General features: G+C 34.1%; 1 protein-coding gene across 4 annotated transcripts in view; it reads left to right on the top strand.

Annotated features, from left to right (window-relative positions):
• Positions 1 to 23,953, top strand: part of SSBP2 (single stranded DNA binding protein 2) — a 318,553-nt gene that overhangs the window by 175,500 nt on the left and 119,100 nt on the right. The window lies entirely within an intron of this gene.

Below are 23,953 nucleotides of genomic sequence, written 5' to 3'. Positions count from 1 at the left end.
ACGTTTTGAGAGTTCTTTATGTAATCAGAATATAAGAATTTTATCAGAAATGTGATTTTCATATATTTTCTCCCTGCTGTGGTTTGTCTCTTCATTTTCTTAATAGTGCCCTCCAAAGAGTAGACTTAAATTTTTTAAGTGGTTTTATTTATTTTTATTTTTATTATTGTTTTAAATCTGAATTTCTTACTTTTGATGAAGTCCAAGTTATCAGGTTTTTCTTTTGGCGATATATGTAAGGAATGTTTTTTTCCTGTTTTCTCCTAGCAGTTTTTATAGTTCTGGGTTTTACATTTCATTCTATGATCCATTTTGAGTTGATTTCATATGTGCCTCCAAGGTTTGGATTAAGGTTCTTATTTTTATTTTTTGTTATTGATATCTAGTTATTCCAGCACCATTTGTTAAAAAGACTCTCCTTTCTCCACTGAATTACATTTGCATCTTTGTCAAAATCATCATATATGTGTGGATCCTCTGTCCTTTCTCCATTACCATGTTGTCGTTGCTGTGCTTTATAGTTAATCTTGAAATCAGGTAGGGTAGACTCCCATCTTTGCTCTCCATTTTCAAAATTGATTTGCCTATTTTAGTTCTTTTCCTTTCTATATAAATTTTACAGTCAGCTTTTGATTTCTGTAAAACAGTCCTGTTGGGATATTGGTTGGAATTGTGTTGAATTTATAGATGGTTTGAAGAGAATTGAAATAGTAACAATATTAAGTCTTCCCATTCGTGAGCACTGTATATCTTTCCATTTGTTTAAGTCTTTTTAAATTTCTTTTGTTACTGATTTATAGTTTTTGGTGTGGAAATGTTGGAGTTTGGTGGGAATAATCAAGAAAGAATTCTTGAGACATCTTTGGTGCAAAAAAGGTAGTTTTATTAAAGCATGGGGACAGGACCCATGGGCAGAAAGAGGTGCCCTGGGGTTGTGACTGGTGACTGATTATATACTTTGAAGTTGGGAGGGGGTTAGGGATGGTGTAAGTCTCTAAGGAATTTTGGAAGCAAGGTTCCCAGGACCTTGAGGGGGCTAGCTCAGATCATTTATTACTGTCTAATAAACCTTAGTCATGAGACCCTTCAGATGTATATCAGTGGGCCATATGCTTGGAGGATGATTGCTAACATATATCTTGGGGGAGAGAGATAAAGGAAGTTTCCAAAGGAATTTTTATATGTTAAAGGAGATGTACAGGATCCTGGAGGTTGGGATAATGTTAAGCTAAGATTGCCTTTTGCCCTTAGCAAAGTGTCAGCATCAAGGCAGCTGAGTTCTCAGAGGAAGGTCACTCTGCCTGTCTCAAGGACTTATCAATGGGCTGTAAGTTGTAAGAAAATTTTTTTCTTTTCCCTTTTTTCACCACATCAGTTTCCAGTACACATATTCTTGTTAAATTTAGGGCAAAATATTTTTATAATTTTAGTGGTATTGTAAATAGTACTAATATCTAATTGTTATTAGCCATATACAGAATAGTGATTTTCTAGCTTGCTACACAACTAAATTTTAGTTTTAGTAATTTTTTTTTGTAGTTTCTTTTTAAGTTTGTATATAAGCAATAATACCTATTTAGGATTCCAAAAAAAGTACAGTTTGTTTTGTTTTATTCATGATAACCTTAGCTTGTTCTGATACATATACCATATGGTTAGGTAATTTTTGTGGTTTGTTTTGCTTTTTTATGCTTGAATGTTTTTAGTGTCAATAATTTGGTAACAGAAACCAATTTAATCAATTATCTCATATAAAATACCATATTCTTATATAGTTAGCATATGTGTTTGCATGAAAGGTAACATAGGGAAGTGAATGTTTCTTACAGTCTTCCTGTTAATGGGTTTTGAAAGAATGTGTATCTTACTTGCTGTAGGCAACTTAGATAAAATAACAAAAATGGAAAAATACCTTCTTGCTACTTGGTACTTCTTTTTGCACTGTTTAGTCATTATTGTTCTATAAGTATAAAAAGGTGTAAGGGGCGCCTGGGTGGCGCAGTCGGTTGAGCGTCCGACTTCAGCCAGGTCACGATCTCGCGGTCCGTGAGTTCGAGCCCCGCGTCGGGCTCTGGGCTGATGGCTCAGAGCCTGGAGCCTGTTTCCGATTCTGTGTCTCCCTCTCTCTCTGCCCATCCCCCGTTCATGCTCTGTCTCTCTCTGTCCCAAAAATAAATAAACGTTGAAAAAAAAATTAAAAAAAAATAAATAAATAAAAAGGTGTAAGCATTTTAATCATGGTAAACACCACTTTCATATTTTACATGATTTTAAAAAAGAGTTGTGACATTGCTTTAGTGAGTCCTCAAGACCTTAAAAATGAATCTTTAATTTGGGTAGATTATGATGAACGAGAGATATTTACAGTGTACAGTGGCTATCTAGATGCAATTCTGCTCCATAGTGTTTTATTGATTTCTTTCCTTCTGCATTGCTACAACGCAGGATTTCTTCTCAGTACTACTGTAAGGTCGTTGAAAACAAAATGCAATTCATTCTAACTAGTTTTTCACTCCCTCAATCCAGAGATTTTTTTATGTTTATTTTTTTTTAATTTTTTTTAACATTTATTTATTTTTGAGACAGAGAGAGACAGAGCATGAATGGGGGAGGGTCAGAGAGAGAGGGAGACACAGAATCTGAAGCAGGCTCCAGGCTCTGAGCTGTCAGCACAGAGCCTGACGCGAGGCTCAAACTCATGGACCGCGAGATCATGACCTGAGCCGAAGTCGGCCGCTTAACCTACTGAGCCACCCAGGCGCCCCATATGTTTAGTATTGAGTAGAAGAGTTTTATCTAATAACTTTGCTTGCTCATTCATTCATTCATTCATTCACTTACCTGCCTATTTATTTGTGGGCATATATCCTAAGCCTACTGGTTTGGACTAAAAGTTATTAAATAGAATTATTTTTTTTAGGATTGATAAATGGAAAAGCATGAACTGTCTTTTTCAGAAAATTACATTGCTATCTCTTATTCCCCAAAATAAGAGACAAGATACTTTCAAGCCACATTTTAGAGATAATACTCATTGTTTTTTAGGCTTTAAGAGACTATTAGCAAAATTTCTGCATTTATTTATTTATTTATTTATTTATTTATTTATTTATTTATTCTGTTCTCAATCTTATTTTCCTTGTCTGGTATTGTATGATGGTCCTGTACTAAAACAGAATAGAAACATTCTTGGGGAAGGATTTTTCACAGGATTTGTATTATTTGGTGTGATATTTTTCTCTAGCACTTTTGGGTGTTTATCATTCAAGTAAAAGAGAAAACTAATTTCAGAAAACATTAATTGTAGAAAAACATTTCTGGGAATAGGAAAAATTATTTTGATCAAAGAACGCTGGTGTGAAGTCTGAGGAGTGGATACTGGAGGATTTGTTTATGTTTTTGTTTCTAGAGTGTTCTGTAGCAATTGTAGTGGTGCTTAAAAGTTTTAAAATTTCTTAAACACGTTCTTCTCTTTGGAGAACCCAAAGAGAACACGTTACTCTTTGGAATACCCAATAAAAATATAACTTAATTATGGAATATAACTTCATTGTCAAGCCTGCTAAAATGTATCTTCATGAAATCTGAGAATTCTTAGACTTTCCAATGCTACTTCTCTTCAGATGGAGTGTAATGAGACTAAGGAGTAGAAAAATATGTACCATGGTAGCTTTCCGTTCACATCTAGCAAGAGTAATACTTAGGTTACCTGCATAACCATAACACCCACTCTGTCTACAAGTGGATTTTGAAGTTCTTCCAAAGAGCTTTTCCTTTTTTTTTTTTTTTTGTCAGGAAAAGATTAAACTCTGGCTTGTCCCCCTCCCCCCACCCCCAAACCTTTTGGCAGTGAAGAGTTTATGGTCTCATCTTTTTCCCTATCTAAACAGGGAGCAGAGCAGTGAAATGTAAAGGTTTCCTCACTATTAATCTTGGGGCATGATGTTTTATAACCCAAGAAAATTATTGATGCTCTTGCAATGTAAATACAACCTTGAAAAAAAAAAAGGAAATAAAATAAGAATCTAGTAGCAATATGACTCTTGTTTGTAACTAAACAGGAAGTGTTAATTAACCATGGCACTTGATGTTCCATTGTATTCTTTTATTTAGTATACTTTATTAAAGTTTTATTTTTCAGAGGAAACCATCTTTTTTTCAGTTGCTGATTGTGGGAATTTTATGTGTTGAAATCACAAAATAATTGAAAGAAGTTGAACATTAGTATAATCAAGATAATTTTGCTTTCTTTCAAAAGCAAATTAAAAGCTTATTTAAGAATTTCAGGTTATCTGTGGACAAATGAAACTAGACTTTGGATACCTGACACAATACTCTATCAGGATAGATTATTTTTTGTAAGTCAAGTGTTTTTACAATCTTTTATTTGAGGAAACTCAAGATTTTGATAAGTTGCTTTATGTAAAGACATAAAAATATAGATGTACAGACTTAAATATACAAAAGGTTTCATTATTACTACAGTGACATGTATTACAATGAAGGATCCATTTTAGAAATGTGGTTAAGTGAAATTTTGATAGGAAGGCAAGTTGATTATTTAAGGCAGAAATAATTACTAGTTTGCACTTCATTTCCATTGTTTCTTAGAACATTATAAATACATTTTTAAAAAACATCTTCCTAAGCATACTGAATTTCTGGGATGTTGTTCTGATCATTCTAGGCATCATTACACTGTTTCAGAGACTAGAGGTCCAGTTCTGACAAGCTACAGTAAATGTAGATAGTACTACCACTTTGTAGAATAAATCTTTTTACTTGACCATTATTTTGGTCTGAAGCCTTGTGTCAAAGGGATAAGACAGGAAGTAAAAGGTATCTTGAAAGAGGTAGAAAGTAAAATACAAGTTGAGGCAGACTTTTACACTCAAGTATGCAGGTGGTTATGATTTCCTGAGGAATTGAAGTATATCACTATGTTTAGAAAGTCATGTGAGTTAGAGAAAGGATAGTTCAATATTAAACCATTGATTTGTTTTTTTTAAGTTTATTTATTTTGAGAGAGAGAGAGTGAGCACTAGAGCAGGGGAAGAGCAGTGAAAGAAGAAGAGAGAGAATACCAAGCAGGCTCCATGCTATCAGTGCAGAGCCAACCCAGGGCTTGATATCACAAACTGTGGGATCATGACCTGAGCCAAAACCAAGAGGCGCTTAACTGACTGAACCACCCATGTGCCCCTAAACCATGGATTTCTGGTACAAACTTAGTTTACACATGTAAAATTTTGTATTTTGTCAATTTACACATATGAATGTTCTTATGTGTTTGACTGACATCTACTATGCCAGGATTATGCCAGGTATTAGGAACACAAAATATGCATTGCTTAAGTATGAGCTTAAAAAGCTACAGTGTAGAGAAAGAGCTACATAATGAAAGGACAATCAGATAAGTAATTTCAATGAAGTATGTAAGGGGTGTTTAAGAAAAAGTACAAGGTTCTATAAAAGTTCATATCAGAAAGAATGTAAAACCTCATAATTCATAGGCCATGGGGTAACTTACTCAGAAGAGCCTTGCTACAGTAGTAGAGAATAGACTATTTGCTACTTTACTCCCACTTAAAGTATCTTAAAAGTGAGAATGTAGCACTCTGTACTCAGTGAGACATATGAAAACTAAAAAATTCATCACTAGCAGACTTATCTAAAAGAAATATTAAAGGAGGTACTTTAGGAAGAAAGAAAATGAAAGCAAAAGGAAGTATGGATCTACACAAAGAAATGAAGAAAATCAGAAATTGTAACAATGTGAATAAATATATGATATTTTTATTATTCAAATATCATTAAAAGATAAATGACTTTCAACAAAATGATAACAGTACTGTCTGTGATTTATAATATATACAGATATACAATGTATGACAAAATGTATAGCACAAAGGCTGGGGGGAGAAAAATGGAAGTAGACTGTTACAATCTTTTTTTATACCATACATGAAACGGTATTCTTGAAGATGGGCTGTGAAAAGTAAAACATGTATACTATAAACCCTACAGCAACCACTAAAGTAAGGAAACAGAGTTAGAGCTAATAACTCATCAAAGTAGATAAAAAAGGAATCAGTTAAAAACTTTCAGTTAATCCAGAAGAGAGCATCAAAGAGGAAAAAAGGTGCGTAGATGTGACACATCATAAAGTGACAGAATTAAACCTAATCACGTTAAGGGTCACGTTAGATATAAAAAAATCTAAACATCCCACTTTAAAAGCAGAGTTTGTCAGATTGGATGAAAAAGCAAGATCCAACTATATGCTGCCTACAAAATCCCACATTAGATATAAAGAAACAAATAGATTAAAAGTAAAAAGAATGGGGGCACCTGGGTGGCTCAGTCGGTTAAGCGTCCAGCTCTTTTTCTCGGCTCAGGTCATGTTCTGGTTCCTGAGATGGAGCCCCAGACCCGCATGGGGCTCTGCGTTGACTGCACGGGGCCTGCTTGGGGTTCTCTCTCTTCTTCTCTCTCTGCCCCTCTCCTCGTGCACACATGTGAACGTTTCTCTCTAGATAGATAGATAGATAAACAACCTTAAAAATTTTTAAGAGTGGAGAATACTATTCAAAACAAAGTTTCAGTGGCTACATTAATGTCAGAAAAGGATTTCAGAGCCAAAAACTAACCTGGGATATAGAAATTTATTTCATGATAATTAAAGGGGTGGCCTTTATCCCCTTTTTCCTGCCACCAAAATGAGATGGCATTCCAATAAAGAAAACTAAGGACCAGTGTCTCACATGAATATAGATGCAAAAAACTTTTAACAAAAATTGAACAAACAGAATCCAACAGAAAAAAAATAAAAGAAAAAAGAAAAAGATGATATATAAACTGTGAGCAAGTGGGGTTTATCCAAGGCATTTTAAGATCAGTTTAACATTGATGGACGGTGGGAGGGAGGGGAAAGTGGGTGATGGGCATTGAGGAGGGCACCTGTTGGGATGAGCACTGGGTGTTGTGTGGAAACCAATTTGACAATAAATAATAATTTTAAAAAGATCAGTTTAACACTTGAAAATTAATCAGTGCAGTGTGTCACTTCAGTAAACACAGAAAAGACATTTGATAAAATCTAACATTCATTCTTTAGAACTCGTAGCAAACTGGGAATAAAAGGAACTACCTCAGTTTGATAAAATCCTACCACTAACATATTATTTCATGGTAAAATACTGAATGTTTCCCCTCTACCATAAACAATAAAGCAAAAGTGTCAACTTTTACTACTTCTATTTATCATACTGGCACTTCTAGCCAGGGCACTCAGACAAGAAAAAGGGAAAAGCAAACAGAAAGGAAAAGGTAAAATTGTAGATGACATGATTATGTAGAAAACCTGAAGTGGGGAAAAGGTGGAGATGTGACACGAGACTCGAGGTAAATAAGGGCCAGGCCATGAGGGCTTTTTAAATCCACATTTAGGAGTGCCAGAGTTTTATAAGGACAGTGTGTAACCATTAAGCTTTTGTTCTGCATTAATCAGCTTGTAATTAGAGGGTATATTTTGATAGCATTATAGAGCATATGTTGAAGAGGACTAACACTCTGGGCAAAGACTTTAGTTAGAAGTTTATAGAAATAATGGAGTGAAAGATAATAGTTGCCTAGTCTAAGGTAGTAACAGTACGGATAGAGAAATGTGAACAGATTTGATAACCACTTAAAAGTGTTATTGACAGGACCCTTACTACATGTGGAAGATGGTGTGTGATGAGGAATCTAGGTCACCTCACATGTTTCAGGCTTGGCGAACTTGATGGATAGCAGTACTATTCACTGAGCTAGGTAACACTGGAGAGGGAATAAGGTTAGGGGTAGGATCTGAGAAGGTGAGGTAGGTTTTAGATATGTGTAACATGAGTGCTTTTTGATAGCCAAGTAATGATGTACTAGAGCCACTTTATACAGGTATCTAGAAAAGGAGGGAAATTTTGATAGGAGATAATAGATTAGAAGACACCAGGTGGAAACTCAAGCAATGGGAATGGAAGAGATTGTCTGAGAAGAGGATAATGTGAGTGGGACAGTGGGCTTGGAAGAGAACTGCCTTATAAAGGAAGAGTAATATGAAAGGAAGATTAGGAAAAATGAATCCAAAGGGCAATGAAATAACATAGGTAATGTTTCAATAGAGATCCTTTCAGTAAGGGGAGAGAGGGTAATTGTATCAAGTGCTGCTAACTAGCATCTGTATAGAGTTTACTATGCACCAAGCACTGTTGTAAACCGTTTTGCACTCATTATTTAAATGTTCACAGTAATCTTTTGATCTAGATATTACTATATCCCAATTTTGCAGATGAGAAAAGTGAGGGTACAGAGAGGTTAAGAGACTTGCCCAAATTAATGCATAGCTAGTAAGTGACACAATCAAGCTTTGAACTCATGCAGTTTGACTCTGTAATTTGCACTCTTGACCAGCAAGGTAAAAGGTGAGCTTAAAGGTAGATTTAACAATAAGATTGCACTGATAACATTAGCCAGTTTTAGTGGTTGAATGGGGCAAAACCTGACTGAAGTGAAATGAGGAATAAATAAGAAAAGGGAAGTGTAGACAATTCTTTCATGAAACTTGGGAATGAAAAGGAAGAGTAGAAACAGTAGGGACGGTACTATTTTAAATTTAGGAAGGGCTTTCTTAAGATAGGCAAATCCTACATAAGTTTAAATAATGATGAGAGAGCAAGCGAGTGAAGACAGAGGGATGGGGCTTGAAGAGACATGAGAGAGAGAAGGATTAAAATGAGAGGTTCTGAACCATGGTGAAAAGGCAATAAGGAATAGACTCTATAGCAAAAAAAAAAAAAAAAAAAATTGGAGCCCTAGGAGGAGAAAAACCTCTTTTGTTGTCGCAGTGGGGAAGGAAGACAGCATGGATATGGATGCATATAAACTGACAGGTGTCCTGCTATTCCAACTCCTTCAATATCAATTTCTCTCTCTTTCATAGATTTGAAACAGGGATGAAAATTCTCTGTGTCAGCAAGTTACTACCCATTTAACTTGGACCTCAGTTGGCTAAAGGGGAGAGGGAAGAGCACCCTTCTACTTTGCTATTGAAATACAGGTTTCTAAGACACAGACTGGGGAAGTCTTTCTGGTACCGTTCCAGCATGGAGGATTTTCTACCACTTTTGAAGAATCACATTTGCATGTCACCACAGGAAATGAACATATCCTTGGGATTGTGTGCTGGGGTAAATCTGTACTAATAGAAAAAGTTGAGTATAAAGATAATCTGTAAAATACTCAGCTAGAGGTGATAGTAATTATGATGTGCAATATTTTTTATACAGAATTGTCTAGAATATTGGGTCAGCAAACTACAGCCCACTGCCTGTTTTTGTAACTAAAGTTTTATTTGAAAAAAAATATTTGATTTTTAAATTTACTGGGACATAGCCACGTCGATTCTTGATGTATGTTTGTGGCTCCTTTTACACTTCAATACTGGAATTAAATAATAGTAGCAGAGACCACATGGCCTGCAAAACCTAAAATATTTACTGTTTTGCTCATTATGGAAAAAGGTTTGCTGACCTCTCATTTAGAATTATTAAGTAGTAAAGACTTGGAAAAATTGTTTTGAGAAAGAGAAAAATTAAAATACTAAAAATGTGAAGGGAATGAGACAAGTAGAAGATATTCAGGATATATTACTCAATGAAAATATCACTTAACAAACCCATAGAAATTATACCTTAATCTCATTTTTATTTTAAAAATTTGTCTTAAAATGTTAACAGTAGTTGTTTCTGAATAGTGAGATTACACTTGATTTTTATTTTCTTGTTTTTAGTGTGTTTCCTGATTTTTTTCTACAATGCACCTGTGTTCCTGGGTTAATAGTAGAACCAACTAGTAGTAGACTGGGATGAAAACATAGAATTCAAAGCAAATTAGAACATGAATGGAGAATTTGGCAGGGTCAGGCAAAGATGAGGCATCTTGGAAGAATGAAGAAAATCCTTCTTGCTGGCTACCAAGAAAGTTGGAGAAAGTTTTTGATGATGCCAGTGAGAACATTTTCAGGTCCTTTAGTTCGTTCGATTTAACCAGCATCTAATATGAGCCCTGTCTAGAAACATAGTTTGCCACAAAAAAACAAAAAAGAGTTATGGAAGTTATAACTTACCTATACACTTTGTTTCTCATTTCCAAAGATACAGATTTTTGAAGTTTATGGAGATTTTCTTAACTTTTTGTGACTTGTAGATAGTGCTTTATAATGGACATTTATTTTTTAATCCAAAAAAATTAAATTCCATTATTTAGCTATAAAGCCAATACTTTATTTTTTTTTAATTTTTTTAACGTTTATTTATTTTTGAGACAGAGAGAGACAGAGCATGAATGGGGGAGGGATGGAGAGAGAGGGAGACACAGAATCGAAAGCAGGCTCCAGGCTCTGAGCCATCAGCCCAGAGCCGGATGCGGGGCTCGAACTCATGGACCGCGAGATCATGACCTGAGCTGAAGTTGGACGCTTAACCGACTGAGCCACCCAGGTTCCCCATAAAGCCAATACTTTAATATATGATAGAAGTTGCAGCTTTGTTTTGTTAGGTCCCAAATGTGCCTTTAAAAAAATGGTGAACAGCCTTTATTTGGGCAAAAATAAGTCAGAAATTGCAGAAAGTAATGTTTTCAATGAAGTAGTGTTATTAACCAGATGAATCTTGAAGTAGTTTTTACTGTGGTATTCTATTCCAACATCTGTATTGTGCCACTACCCAGATGCTCGCTATAAAGTTCAGTGGATCTTGACAAGCATTAAGTTGATTTCAGTGGCTTTATTATATTAGGAGTCATTGAAACAGAAGAGAAACCAGTTTTTTACCAAATCTCATCTCTCAACTTGACATGTTTTTTTAAATTTAAATTGTCACCGTGAATGATATTTATTATCTCTATAATGACCAAATCAGTTGTTAAAAATCCCAAGATTGAAGCTTAGGGTACAAATTACTTTGCCAATAAATTGCCATGTAGAAAACCCAGAAAACCAAATCAAAAAATAAGCCCAAAACCCTTGTTCTATTTGTCCTTTAAATATTTATTAAATAGGCTGATGATTCATTGCCTATAAAATGTAATTTGTAAGAATAATTTTTATGTAACCTTGTTTAAAAGAAAAAGAATTAAATTAATAGATAATGACTTCAGAATAAGAATATATGTGAATATATATAGCATTTTAATGTAAAATGTAAAATTTGAGCCCATGTGTCAATTAAATGTGTAAATAATTATAAAAAATTAAATATATTCAGTTTATACTTATAATCAAACACATATGCAGATGTGCATATGTGTGTGTATACATATGTATGTATATGTATGTATGTGTATAATTATATCCATCCAATACACTGACTAGTATGACAATGAATAATGGAATGATTTTGAATGAAAAATTTCAGTATTCAGTATATTTAAAAGAAATTTCCTCTTAATAGAATTTATAATGTTATGCAATTATCTTAAAGGGAAGTGGTAGAGGTCCCACTGCTTGTTATTTAACAATGCACTGAAAAAAATGCACACAATTGTTGGGAGCAAATGTCATTGGCCATAGATATGCAAGATGTCCTAATAGATCTTATCCATATCAGACATTTATTATTCAAGTTGATTTAATCATAATGTAGACCGGAAACTGTTTTCATTGCTTATGCAAGTACCCTCTGGTTTTTTGTTTTTGTTTTTTTTAATTAATGTGTTTCTTATTTCTTTAGGAAGTTTCCAGTGGCATTTGAGGGAGGAGAAACCTATTAGCTTCTGCCCTGAGTAATGCAGTTTTATTGTTGAGATTGTGGGCTCAGCCAAAAACCAATATTGAATGGATAGAAGGAGTAAGGAAAGGAGGATGGGAGACAGGGAGGGATGAAGGGAGGAAGGAATAGGAAAAAAGGAAAAAACAAAAAAGGAAAATAAAGTTAACTATATAAACACTTAGTTCACTTGTGTAAAAATAATAGGAAATTGTGAAACGTTTTGCTAAAACAGCAAGATCCTGTCATTGTCTCATCTCTACTCCCTGCTGCCCTGACGATATAATTTTATTCATACATAAATAAATGAAGCAACAAGTATATTTTTGGTGATGATGTTGTTACTGAATTTCTAGGTAACTGAAACATAAAGGAGAGTTGTTCTGGTTATACTTTTTTCTGAATTTTCATATGACTAGTGGAAAATAGCTAGGCATCATATAGAGCTCTCTAAGTTTATTTCAGTAATGATGTTTATTAATGTTATGAGTAGCAAAATATCCTGCCCAAATTGGGGATTTGAAGGACAGTTCATAGGACTGAGTGGAAAAGTATAGGGAGGAATGTATCAAAATCTGGTTGGGGAAAGAGTTTAGGCAGTTGAAAATACATATTTGATATGACTTTTTATATTAAAAGCTATAGAAGATAAAATTTAACAAATAATCTTGATAGGGACAAACAAAAGACAGAGTGAAAAGGTCCTGCAGGAGATAGATTTTAGAAGGCTGACAAGCCCTACTCTGAGGTATTAAAGGGACACTTTCTAAATCATTTTTAGAGTTTTTATTTCAGTTTGTTTGTCAAAGGGCCAGTGTCTAGTCCCTTTTCACAGCTTTCAAGCTAGTCCCTTTTCTCTTTCAAGCTTTGTTTCACATGAGGTGAAGAAACAGTAAAACCAGTATTTTGGAGGGTTTCCTCCTCCTCTTTCTTCTAAAATAAACCTTTTTCTTGAAAGATTATTTTTATTTTAGAATTAATCTCTCAGCCTTTGTGGCTTATGTAAATATACAAGTTGTCATAAAGGGAACAAAACATAAAAAGTCTTTACAAAGACTAGGGTCATGAGTAAAGGAATATGTATTACATTCACATCTCATCAGGGCTCTATGTAAACTTACAGTAAATTTGCAAAGCAAGTAAACTCAATGTTATTTTTTAATCAAATCACTGAGAGTTTAAGTGACTCACCCAAGGCCACATAGAAAATGGGTGACTGGGGCTGGAGTGAGAATTAAGCCTTCTCTTCTGATTCTCAGCAGTAATGCAGTCTCATTATTATCATCATTTCTTGAACCCCTGCTGTGCTAGTTTTCCTGGCAGTTTGTATCCTCCATCAGAAGCTGTGACCTATTTTTAAAGTTGCCTTTTCAAGTGAAGAGACAATATTGCATGCTGTGTTTTATACATTGTTGTGAAAAATGGATGAAGTCAATTTTATAAATTCCGAATATACTTGGCATTTTTATGCTGTTTATAATTACTAAAAGTCTATCGTCATTTGAGTCATAAGTTAACTAAAAAATTAAACCCCAAACTGTATTGTGTTCTACCCCTCCTCTCAACATGCACACCTTTACATTATTTTCTCTAAGTCTTGTTTTACTTTGTTTTGACTGTGTAAATCTCTGGTTTCTTCGTATAGTTTCTGATTATTATTATTCTTTAAAAAAAATGTTTAGTTGTTTATTTTGAGAGAGAGGAAGCATGAGAGCCAGAGCAGGGGGCGAAAGGGATGGTGGTGGTGGAGGGAGAGAGACTTAAGCAGGCTCCATACTCAGCACTCAATGTGGAGTCAAACATGGGGCTCGATCCCATGGAGCCCAACACCGGGCTCAATCCCATGACCCTGGGATCATGACCTGAACCAAAATAAAGAGTCAGACACTTAACTGACAAAGCCACCTAGATGCCCCCTTTGTTTTTTGTTTTGTTTTGTTTTGCATGGAGCCCAACATGAGGCTTGAACTCATCACCGTGAGATCAAGACCTGGGCTGAAATCGAGTCGAATTTAACCAACTGAGCCAACATGGCACCCCTCTGATTATTATTAAATATGTGGTTTATCCTGCTTCTTAAATATGGATATCCTAAAAATAACTATGTGAAACCAATGGAGTCATAAGGAAGGAGGTGACAGCACTAAACATACCCTATAGACTCTTAGTAGCTTATGTATCTCTCAATACAGAATTAACACAAATATTCACACCTTCAAGGACTTACCCAAATAATGTTATTAGCTTCATGCTACAAAACAAAATAAATCTGTATCCAAGTTTTCCCTAATCCCCAATGAATATAATTGGAAAAGGAATGTGAGAGTATTCATAAATATTTCTAATATGTACTTAGTAAAATGTGAGTTGACCACTTATATCTTTTAATATTTAATTGTTTCTGTAAAGTAGCCTGCTCCAAGTTCTTAGAGATTCTCTGAATTGTGTAACTAGCACAAAAAGCATAATTACTTTAGAAATATTTTATAGGTATCAGCATTTTAAAAGAATAATCTTGCAGGTATTTTTATAAGTACATTATCTTCAAAAGGAGAATGACATAAAAATAAGCATAAATTCTAATTGTTTCTAAATCTGATAAAATATATAGTTTTTAATTCTAGAAAATTCTATTTGATACTGTTTTCAGTAGTGAAATATAATTATTAGATTATTTCCTTGATTGTTAATCATCACAAAATTTAAGTAAGATTCAAGTTGAGAGCTTCGCTGAAAGAAATTTATTACATTCCTTTATGTAAAAAATACTTTAAACAAATAGGTAAAAGTATACAGTAAGTGTAAGGTTTATAGGTAGGTATAAGTAGAAAATTTCCCTTAGAGGGTCATTTGTTATTCAAGCTTTCCCACTGAGAAAGAGTGATTCTAGACTTCCAGAATTTTATAGGTTAACTCTGTATCAAGCAAGCATTTGTATTTCTAAAAATTTTTAAATTGTGACTATAATAAAACTGCAACAATGGGATTCTTCAGGTACCCATTCACTTCACTTGAAATACCATTAATTAGGAAGCCTATGCTTATGCCTGTGTTAAGTATCTTCTGAATACAGAATTGTCAAATTTATTGTTATGAAGCAAATGTGTATACTTAAGAAAAATAACATCTCATTTTTCTAATTCCTAAAACCAAATGTATTTTGTAATGAAATGGGATAATACAGAAGAAGAATCGTAGAGGCTAGTTAATTAGCTGTTTTAACAATAAAAAGTAGATTCTTAGTTAATTACAATAATAATTAAGGTTTTTCCCCTATCCTTATTATACTTCTCTTACAGTAAAGTATGATTCTTGTGTTTTGGGAGCTCAGAACTAGCTTGATAAGTTTTTATCTATGATTCCATATAAACAAGAAGCCAATCCTGAAGTTCTGTCTATGTGGCTAAGTCAAGTAGAGCTTTGTAGATCATGTTAGATTTATGTAGAGAATCAAATTTTCTAATTCAGCTCCATTAAAAACAATTAAAGATTATTGTGAAGTTTTAGACCATTTGGGCAACTTGAAAATGAAGGCTAAATAATGAATCATTGTGATTTTTTCATCCCCCTCTTTTTTTCTTTTATTATTTATTCTGAGAGAGAGACAGAGACAGAGCGTGTGCATGTGGGGGAAGGGGCAGAAGGAGAGGGAGAGAGAGAATCCCAAGCAGGGATTCTCCATTCTCTGTAGAGCCCAACTAGGGGCTCAATCTCACCAACTGGGAGATCATGACCTGAGCAGAAATCAAGTGTTGGGACACTCAACTGACTGAGCCACCCAGGCACCCCTCATCCCCCCTTTTTTAAAATCTTTAAATTCATTAATAAAATTATTTTTGATAAAATTTTGGGATAATTTAATATGTTCTTATAATACTATTTACTGAACACCTATTAAATGTAAGGTGCTGAATGGAGTTTCATTAGATAGAGAATATAAAGCATTATTGTAGTCTTCAAGGAATTTTCTATTTATTTTTTTACAGTCTCTTCATTTTGAGAGAGGGAGTGGGGGAGGAGCAGAGAGAGAGAGGGAATGAGAAAATCCCAAGCAGGCTCCATGCTGTCATTGTGGATCCCAATGAAGGGCTCACTCTCATGGACTGTGAAATTAGGACCTGAGCTGACATCAAGCTCAATTATGACCTGAGCTTAACCTACTGAGACACCCATGTGCCCCATGGAATTTGCAATTTAGATAGAAAGTCAAGACCCAAATACATGGAAGTTTAAATACACACACACACACAAAAATGAATGTTCGGTAATAACAGAGAGAAAAATAGTATCAAAAGCATAGTTGGGCTTTCCAAATATCAGAAAGAAGATTTGGAGTATAAAATATAGGTTAAGTACTACAAGTACTGCAACATAGGCTAAAATTCATTTACACTGAAGTTTAACCAGCTCACCAGCAAGCAGGAGTACGTATATGAAAGTTTGAACTGTGAATCTGGACATCTGTCTTTAAGATGGGGAATGGGAAAGAGAGTATAACATAAAAAAAGAAGAGTATATGGTATCCTCTGAAGAAAAGATTGGTATTTAGGAAACGAGGGCACAAAAAGAGAGGGTAGATGTACCAAAACCCAACTGACCTTAAGATTATGACTTCTTATGATACTTAAATAATTATATTGCCATATTAGCAGTGAATCAATCAATATTCAGTAAAATTACTGTCATAACTCTTCAACTGAAATAATTTTTTGTATTAACCATTCATTCTCTCAAATGGATACTATCATATCCCATTGTATATGGAGAATATTGAGGTAGGCACAGTTGTTTCTTCCAAGGTGCCTACAGTTTTAGGTTGATGAAATAAATGCATTTAAGTACACAAAACTAACAGGATGTAGGATACATGTAGGAAGGTAGTGGAAATAAGGCCTGGAAACCCAGTTCACTTTCAGAGAATGGAAGGTTTTATTATAAGGTTAAGAAATGTAGAATTAGTTTAGGTAAATGGGACTCATGGAAGATATTTGAATATATCAATGACATAATTAGAGATATTTGACAGTGTGGCTTGACACTGTTAGAACAAAATGAAGCATTGATTGATGACACAGATTAAGGCAGCAAGGTAGATCATATGCTATTTTCTTTCAGTGATATAGTTAAGGTATGATAATGGCTGAATTAGGCCTTAAATATTACAGATTAAAAGTAGAAAGATGATTGTGAAAAATTTGCAAATTTAGATTTTTTTTAAGCTTTGAAGCCAGGTAGTAGCTTATGAGTTAGAAGCTTACTTTGATAATTAAAAAAAAAAAATGTTTATTAAGCATTTAGGTTGCTCTTCTATAGATAAAAATAAATTCATATAATGCTAATTAAGTGCATGAAATTTCAGTTTATAAAAGTTTAAACTGCCTAATAGTATATATTTTCATGTTTATTTATTTTAAATTTGTTAAAGTTTATTTATTTGTTGAGAAAGAGAGAGAGAGCAGAGGAGGATCAGAGAGAGAGAGGGAGAGAGAGAATCCCAAGCAGGCTCTTCACTGTCAGCACAGAGCCTGATGCAGGGTTTGAACCCACGAAGTGAGCTGAAAACAAGAGTTGGACACTCAACCAACTAAGCACCCAGGAGCCCCAATGTTTATTTTTGAGTGAGGAAGAGAGAGGGTGAGCAGGGCAGGGGCAGAGAGAGAGAGAGGGAGAGAGAGAGGATAAGAAACATGCTCTGCACTGACAGCAGAGAGCCAACCTGAGGTTTGAACTCATGAACCATGAGATCATGACCTGAGGCAAAGACGGATCCTCAACCGACTGAGCCACCCAGGTGCCCCAAATAGTATATATTTTAAAAACATTTCATGGACCCCCAATAGTAAATCTAATGGAGGAAGAAACTGCAAGGACTATTTCTTACTCATTTCCCTTTAATTCATACAAATGTCATGAAGTATCATTTGGGCAAATTATTGTACATTAGATCTATAGTTAGAACATCTCCTTCAGAACTCTAAGCCTCACGTAATGTTGTCTGATCATGTATTTTGTGACAGACCCCATGTACCTTTTTTGGTCAAGATTTGCCCTTTACTCTGAAAGCGCAAACTATGAGTGGTGGTTAGTGAGCTGAAATCTCCTGCCAATTGTTATCCCAAGAAATTCCAAGAGAATTTGTAGGTGGTTTTTGAGAAAATGTGTGTATTCAGACTCCTGAATGTATTGTGACATTTAATACTTTATGTTCATAAAATTGGCATTGTGTTAGCAGGCAAATTGCTTTTGAAAAGTCATTTTTATGAAAATAGTTGATCAATAAATCTGCTGATTTTTCTCTTTGCCATGAGCCTACCCAGAAGTTAGCTACAATGGATTAGTAGTATATACTAAAATTAATGGAAAGGAGAAAAGGAAATGACACTTGTTCTTAGAAGATCAGGGCCTTTTTAACAAAGAGTAGCAGTTTTATCTTTAGACCTGTATGAAGAATTCTGTTAAGAATTTTATCCTTTAGACCTCAAAGACCTATTGTTATGAATGTAATTTAAGCATAAAAGGACTAAAGGTCTTGAAAGTTAAGGTTTATGACACTGAAAAAGTATTCATACATCTTAGGGTAGCAACATTCTTTTCCTAGTTAATGCTCTTACATGGAAAAAAAAAAACATTTTTGAAATTTACCTAAATATTGACTTCTGTACCTGTATAATAACTTCACCTGTATAACATGGATTAAAGGTTTGATTGGGTTGAGGAATAGATTAATCGGTCTGAAATGGATCATTATGCAGCATAGGTTAGAGATGAAGAACACAAAGCTTTGAAATCAGAACTGAATTTAAAATTGTGCTTTTGTCTGAGGGCTGATGGGGGGTGGGAGGGAGGGGTGGGTGGGTGATGGGTACTGAAGAGGGCATCTTTTGGGATGAACACTGGATGTTGTATGGAAACCAATGTAACAATAAATTTCATATATTTAAAAATAAAAATAAAAAAATAAAATTGTGGTTTTGCTACCAACTACTAACGTGGCCTAGATAAGGTAGATAGTGTATTTGTGCCATAACAAGTGGAAAAGATAAATAATGATATTTATGTCTACTGTAATGGTTAAATGAGATCACATAAAGTACTACGATGTCTATGACCCAGTAGAGGTGCTCGGTAAATGATAGACATTGTTTTGTTTTTAATAAGATCAGCTAGGCTTATACTTTCCCTTTAAAGTTAAAGACGTTAAAGGCAAAAGGAAGGAAAGGGAATTTCATTTGCTAGCTTGCCAAAAATGGAATGGGTATTAGATTCTGAGAACATAGATTTATGATAAATTAAAAAGAAAATATTCTCTCTGCCTTCTTGCAAATCAATTTTTCTCTTCTTGACGCTTGGATAACACCTTTTATGGTGTCATAATTAAAGATTTTGCATTAATACTATTTTCCCTCCTAATGTGGCATGTATTGCTTTTTGCATTATACAAGGGTTATTTTAACACTTGCATAAGCTGCCCTGTTATGCTCCTCAAAGCACAAAAATGTGTCTTATTATTATATATCCCTGAGTACATCACACCTAATATGTACTCAACAAGTATCATAAATAAATTCCCTGAATCTCGGTTATTTTGTATACTTGTGTAAGACTTAGGGATACTTGGTTATTTTAGCAGCTTAACCACAATAAACAATGTAGTGTTGTTTTCAGACTTCATTCACAAATCTAATTAATTATATGACTGTAATTAGTGTTATTGATACTAATTATTTCTATTACAATTCCTTAAAATATTTTTATGTTTTATACTAGTCAAGGTAGGCAAATAGTTGGAAAAATAATCTAAAATCTCAGTGCCTTAATACAAAGAAAGTTTCTTACTTCTATCCATCTAGTGCAGGTAGGATTGTCAGAAGAAGGATGCCCAGGGACATTGATATTAACATCATGGCAGCGTAAGACAACCCTTTTTTTGTCCCTCCACCCCTTCAACAACAAAAATTTGACATCTATCCACAAATAAAAGTGTCTTTGTGGCTGTTGTGGAACCTAGTGCTATATGCCAAGGGTTCTGAGAGGAGCCTCAACTACCAGTTTATTAGGTAATAGGCAAATGGACTTAGGCACTGGCTGTAGAACCTTATGTGAACTGATTCTGGCTCTCTCAGCTGTGTTCTTGGAGCACCTGCAGAACAATGACTTGGGTAGTCACCTTTGGATGAGAGAGCCTTTGTAGAAGTACAATTTTCCAGAGAAGTTACAGCACTCTTTTAGAGAAGAGGGGGGAAAAACCAAGTTTGGACAGAGTGAAGTGGGTAAGAGGATCAGCTCGGTATTGCTGGCATCATCCCTCCCCTAAGATGGTACAGTTTAGGGCTAAACTAGAGAACCTCTGATTTCTTCTTCAGGAAAAAAGGAAGAGTCCATGAGTGAATGCCTGGCTTCCCCAGCTGGGTGTGCAAAACAAACTCAGCATCCAGAGGATTAAAGAGGGAGTTCCATGACTAGGGGAAGGAAGTAGAAATTTTATTAAAATTTTATTTTGCAATGATTTGTTCACAGCATATTGAATTTAATCAGCTTGTGTGTGTTGTCCTTGTATCCCTTGATCATGTTAAATTCACTTATTCTAGGTACTTTTTTGAAGATTTCTACAAACATGATCGTGTTGTTTGTAAATAAAGACAGTTTTATTTCTTCCTTTCAATATCTATGCCTTTAATTTCTTTTTCTTGCCTCACTGCACTGGCTAGGGCCCCCAATAAAATGTCAAGTAGAAATGGTGACAGTGGACATCTTTGCTTTGTTCCTTACCATAAGGGGAAAGCATTTAGTCTATCATCATTAAATATGACTCTTACCTATAGGTTTTCATATATAGAACTTTACTGGATTCAGGAGGTTCCTTTCTGTTAAGTTTTTTTGTTTTTGTTTTTTCTGAGAGGTTTTTTTTTTTTTTTAATCATAAACAGGTCTTGAATTTTGTCAAATGCAAATGCTTTTCTATACCACTGAATTGATCATGTGTTTTTATACCTTTATTCTGTTTAATACTAATTTTTAAATATTAAACCACCTTTGGATTTATGGGAAAAATCTCACTTGGTCATGATATATTATCCTTTTCATATGTCACTGCATAAGAGATATTAGTGTGTACATTTTTGGGAGATATTGATTTGTGTTTTCTGATATTTTCTTTTTGATATTAGAATGATACTGGCATCATAAAATGAGTTACAGAGTTTTATTCAGGCCTAAAATTTTCTTGGTGGGAAGATTTTTATTAACAATTTAATTTATTTATTATGTGTAGAGGTATTTAGATTTTCCATTTCCTTTAAGGCCAGCTCTGGTCATTACTTTTTCTCTCAAAGCATTTGTTCATTTCTTCTATGTTATCAAAGTTATTGGCATACTATTATTCAGGATACTTCCTTTTCACTTCAGTAGGATAGCTTTTGCCATCACCTTATAAAGGTGATTTATATCCTCTTTCTTTTCTTGAGTCTGGTTTATTAATTTTGTTGAATTTTCAAAGAGCCTGTTTTCTGGTTATACTTTTTTTTTTCTTTTTCTCCATTTTGATTTCTGCTTTTTGTTGTCTCCTTGCTGTACCATTAATCTGTTCTTCTTTTTTTTAGTTTTTTAACATGGAAAAATTTGATTGATTTTAAATCTTTTCTTACATAAAATTTAGTGCTATACATTTTCCATATAGCACTGCTTTAGCTACATCCCACAAATTTTGATATATTATTTTTTTATCTTCATTCAGTTTATACTTCCTAATTTCTCATGCAATCACTTCTTTTATTCATATATTATTTAGAAGATTATTGTTTCATTTCCAAATATATGCATGGAGATTTTTAAAATATATTTTTAATTACTAATTTAATTTTATTTTATTCAGGTAATATATGTTGTATTTTATCCTTTAAATTTATTGAGACATTTTACAGCACAGCACATGGTCTCTTTTGGTGAATGCTTCAAAAATACACTTTGAAAAGAATGTATATTTTGCTGTTATTGTGTAGTGTTTCATAAATTCAACTAGATCTAGTTAATTTATAGACTTATTATAGTCTTTTATATCCCTATTGATTTTCTGTATACTTATTCTTTCAATTAATTGAGAAGTGTTAAAATCTCTACCTATAATTGTGAACTTGTCTATTTGTCTTTTCAGTTCTGACAATCTTTGTTTCGTGTACTTTGAAGCTCATTAGGTGAATATACATTTAGGATTGTTTTGTGTTTTTGATCCATTAACCCTTTATTATAAAACTGTCCTTCTTTATCTTTGATATTCCTTGTCCTGAAGTCTAATTCATCTGATATTTATATAGGTACTCCAGCTTTCTTATGATAATATTTACAGGTATGTCCTTTTCTATGCCTTTGAATTTAACTCATATATATCTTTGTATATAAAATATGTTTTTTGAAGTAGCATGTTCTGGATCTTGTTTTGTTTTGTTTTGTTTTTTTATTATGGAAATCTATGCCTTTTTATTGCAGTGTTTAGACTGTTTATATTTAGTGTAATCTGTATTTTGGGGTTGTCTTATATCTTATTTTCTGTTTATCTCATTTAATCTTTGTCCCTCTTCTTTTAATTTGACCTTTTTTTCTGTTTTTTTAGTATTTAATTTTGACATGCCACTTTATCTCCACTATTCCACTATTAGCTGTACTTTTTTCTTTTTTCTTGTCTTTTTTCCTTTCTTTTCTTTTTTCCTTTTTTTTTTTTTTGTTTCATTTCTTCTCTTTTCTTTTGGTGCAATAGAGGTTACAGTATCTGCAATATACTCTTCCTTAGGAAAAAAATTCAAAGTTTTATTGCTGATGTGGTCTGTGTGCATCATTGACTAATCAATTACCAGAATTTTAAACTAATGAGGTTGTAGTTTGAAGGTGGCAGTTTTAAAGCAAGAATTAATGAGCATTACTTTATAAAGTTCCCTATTAATCTTTCACATATGGCTTTGATTGTATTACCACTTGTTTCCTTGCATTAAGGAACATCCTTTTTTATTTAAGTTTATTTATTTATTTGTTGGGGGGGGCACAAGTAGGGGAGGGGCAGAAAGAGAGAGAGAGAGAGAGAGAGAGAGAGAGAGAGAATTCCAAGAAGTTTCTGTACTGTCAGTATGGAGCCCAATGTAGGCTCAGTCCCCAAAACTGTGGGATCATGACCTCAGCCAAAATCAAGGGTCAGATGCTCAACTGACTGAGCTATCCAGGTACCCTAAGGAATATCCTTTTTTTATCAAAGAGACTTGGTTTTTCAGTTGTAATTTCCCAATAAAAAACTTGGCTCTGTATACACTTGGCAATACTACTCTTTACTCATTAGTTGATAGTTGTACTTTTCCTAGCAACTGTTTCAAATATCTCATTTCTAAATGCTGTCAATTTCAGTTCCTCTCAGTAACAGTGGTAAGGTCATATCCTTTTTGACAGAGAAGAATGAGGCCATCTGGAATGAGCTGCATGATAGACTGCTTTCACCTCAACCTGTTTCTATGTTCTTTTTCTTTTTCCTTTAAAAAAAATTTTTTTTAATGTTTATTTATTATTGAGAGACAGAGAGAGAGCATGGGAGGGGCAGAGAGAGAGGGATACACAGAGTCTGAAGCAGGCTCCAGGCTCTGAGCTGTCAGCACAGAGCCTTAGGTGGGGCTCGAACTCACAAACCGTGAGATCATGACCTGAGCCAAAGTCACACGTTTAACCGACTGAGCTACCCAAGTGCCCCTAATTTCTATTTTCTTTAACAGAAAGTGATGATAATCTCATCTTTACTTGCAATCTCAGAAGTGATGCCCTTTTCCCTTCCTAGATTGTGCTCTGAATTTAATTTCTTTGTCTCTTAGAGACCCCACTCTCAAAATGTATCATCATATTGAACTCCTTCCCCAGCTGAAAAAAACCTCTACATGACTGCCTTGTTATTTTTAACTACTTTTTGATTTCTGCTCTTTCTTAGCCAACACTTCTAAATGAGCAACTGTAGCTACTCCCTCTATTTCTTAGCAACTCACATCCTTCTTCGTATCTTGTAATCTAGCTTCTACACTACTACCTCACTGTAACTATATTTCTTGGTCTGGTGAATGCTTGCTTACTTCAACACTAAGTTGCAGAATAATCATTCAAGAAGCCTTCTCCAAATGACCAAGATGGAC

This window comes from Prionailurus bengalensis, chromosome A1, assembly GCF_016509475.1.
Source record: "Prionailurus bengalensis isolate Pbe53 chromosome A1, Fcat_Pben_1.1_paternal_pri, whole genome shotgun sequence".
In the NCBI taxonomy this organism is placed as follows: domain Eukaryota; kingdom Metazoa; phylum Chordata; class Mammalia; order Carnivora; family Felidae; genus Prionailurus; species Prionailurus bengalensis.
This window is presented reverse-complemented; position numbering and strand designations above follow the sequence as displayed.